Below are 3,028 nucleotides of genomic sequence, written 5' to 3'. Positions count from 1 at the left end.
CTGCAGCAACAAAGACCCAATGCAGCCATAAATTATTTATTTATTTATTTATTTAAAAAAATTATTGCCTTAGAACCATTCACTTCCTTGACATATATCCTCAGGGCCAGAACATATGGCAAGTTTTCAGGTCGGAGCACATATTTCCTAGAGCAACCCCAGAGGGGTTCGTATCAATTTGCATTTCTACTAACAGGATGTGAGAGGGTCAGTTCTTAAGCCAGTAGCCAATGCGAGGGAATACAACTGCCTATTTCTCACTTGTTTAAGTACCTCTTTGTTGGAACTCTTGATTTATCAAAACTCTAAACATTATTGGGAGAAACGTCAGAAATTGCAAATCAGCATGAGCAGATGATAAGTAGTAATAATATCGCCCATTGTTATTAATAACACATGTATAGTTTCTAGACAGGAATTAAGCTTCTCTATGCCTGGGGTGGAGGAAAGAATGAACGTTGGAGGAACACACACCATGTCTGCTCAGTCATCAAACTGGAAAAGCAGAACATTTAGTCCCTGTTGAAGTGGTTGTAATAACAGCAACTGGGAAGTTACATAAAGAAACATTCACAAATATACTCATACCAACTATAATATGAATTAATAAGGTTAATATGAGAATGTATTACAAAGAAATGGATCTAAGGACAGAGAATTTTAAGTGATAATTTAGTTATTTAATAAAGACAAAGGAAAAGTAGAATAGACATACTTTGAAACCAAAATAGTGATAAATGGAAGGCTTATTTCACAAAACAGGGTAAATATACAAAAATAAAGTTGTTCTTAAGAGTATGAATGGCCTGGGCTCTGAGCCAAAGACTTTAGGGCAGTTGTCTGAAGAGAGGCTGGGGCAGACTTGGTGTCAGGTAGGTCAATCTAAGGTAGAGTAGGGAATGAGCTTTGAATCTCAATTTAATTTCTAGAACTGGAGTTCTGGATCTGCACTGTCAGTGGCTTATGGGATCCTCATTACACTCTGCTGATCAGGACCAGGCCCAATTTGAGCTGAAAATTAGACATCCAAGAGACAATGTTGAGTAGGCAATTGAATATATGAGCCTGGATTTCAGTGATAAGACTGGACTTGAAATATTAATGTATGATTCTTCTATTTGTGGGTGGGATCAAAGTGATGGAACTGTGTATGATTCTGCAGGAAGTGAGCATAGGTAGGGAAGAGAAGAAATCTGAGAGTCAAAACCTAGAGCACTTTAATGCAGAGAAGTCAAGGAGTCACAGAGTGACTCACCAGGACACTGAAAATTAGACCCTGAGGCAGAACGACAACCAAGGGACAGAAGTGTCCTGTAAACCAAGTGAAGAAAGCATTGCAGGGAGGAGGAAGTGATCAACAGTGCCAAGTGCTACTGATCAGTCAAGTAATGTCAGTACTGAGAAATGACCACTAGATTTAGCAACATGCAGGTCTTTGGGGACCTTAAGAAGAGCTAGTTCACTGGATTGGTGGGAACAAAAGATTGATTGAGATGGTTCAAGAGAAAATGGGAGTAGAGGAAGTGGAGATATCAAAACTCAATAATGATTTTTTAGGAGCTTTACTCTAAAGGGCAAATAGAGAGATGATGATGCTGTAGATGGAGGGCATTGTACAGTTAAGGCAGGGTTTTTGTTTCTCTCTTTCTTGTTTTGTGTTTAAGACGGGGGACTTTACAGAATGTTTGTGTACTTAGGGAATCATCCAGCCAAGGAGGGCAAATTGGTGATATGGGTGAGAGTACTGGGAACATTGCTGGGGCCATGCATTTGCTCATCAAAAAGGGGTAGCATCTACTGCCCAGCTGCAGGGCTGGGTTTTGATAAGAGTGTGGACAGTTCATTCATAGTGACAAGAGGGAAGGCAGAGCATCTGGTCTCAGATGCAGGTAGGTGGAAAGTTTTGTGAGATCTTTCCTTTCACGTTCTCAGTGTTATCAACCCAGATTGTAGCTGTTCGAGTAGTAGATGGAGGTTTGAGGAAGGAGGATAAGATGTGAACTGCAATGTCTAAGATGGAGTGAGTGGACTGGGGAAGTGTATGAGTTTGCATCAAAGACCCCTACCATATTTCTGACACTGTTCTAGGCACAGGCAGTACAGTCATGGGAATGCACGTGTGGAACTCATATTCACTCATGTGTGTTTGTTTGGTAACAAGGTGGGATAGGGGCGGATCTGGTGCCTGGTACCCTTACCAGGGGCTGGGGCAGAGGACACATATTCTGGTCCAAACATAGGCCTTTGTCCCCACAGGGAACAAAGCTGGCTCTGAATACCCCTCCTTACCTGGAGGCACAGGGATGAAGGATGAGGTGGAAGTGTGTTGGATCACTGAGAAGCCTAGCGGCCTGCTTCTCTGCAGCTAACAGTTAATGTATTTTCCTCCCCAAAGTCAACCCCTCTCCAGCAGACACTACACTAAGGTTTGGTATCAAGTGACTGCCGTCCCCTCCTGCTCTGTCTGGCTTCTGGTTGCTATGGCAATGCGGCCAGAAGCTCTGCTCTCTCAGTGAAAATGAGTGGGCACCTGTGAATGTAGAGGGGGATATTGAGAGGGAGAGGGATTCCTTGCAGGTGACAAAGACCTAATACTCTTAGGGCCTTTGGTGATTAACAGCCTAATGCCACCCTCACTGCCTCCCCTTCATCCACCAAACAGTAACACCATCATCACCAAAAAGCAGAGGAGACAGACTGTGAACAGGGAGCCTTACACCAGATGACATAGGCTTTTCGTTAGTGTCATTTTCCCAGAAAAAGTCACTGAATTAGGAGTCTTCTCTTGCCCATGTTCTAAGGTGTTCTCATTGTGCTCTATCATGCAGTGCTCTGTCTAGTGGGCTTGCTGGGCATCAAGCCCTACGAGTACTGAGTACCTGCTGTGTGCCAGGTAACTTATTAGGAAGTGAGGATACCCAATGGGGAGGGCATGCTGCAGGTGTGAGTTTGGGGACATGGCAAGGGTTAGCCAAAGGGCATAAGCTCTTATGTCCAAACCCAGACTTTCATCCTTAATAGGGCCAGT

This window comes from Hippopotamus amphibius, chromosome X (assembly GCF_030028045.1).
Source record: "Hippopotamus amphibius kiboko isolate mHipAmp2 chromosome X, mHipAmp2.hap2, whole genome shotgun sequence".
NCBI lineage: Eukaryota > Metazoa > Chordata > Mammalia > Artiodactyla > Hippopotamidae > Hippopotamus > Hippopotamus amphibius.
This window is presented reverse-complemented; position numbering follows the sequence as displayed.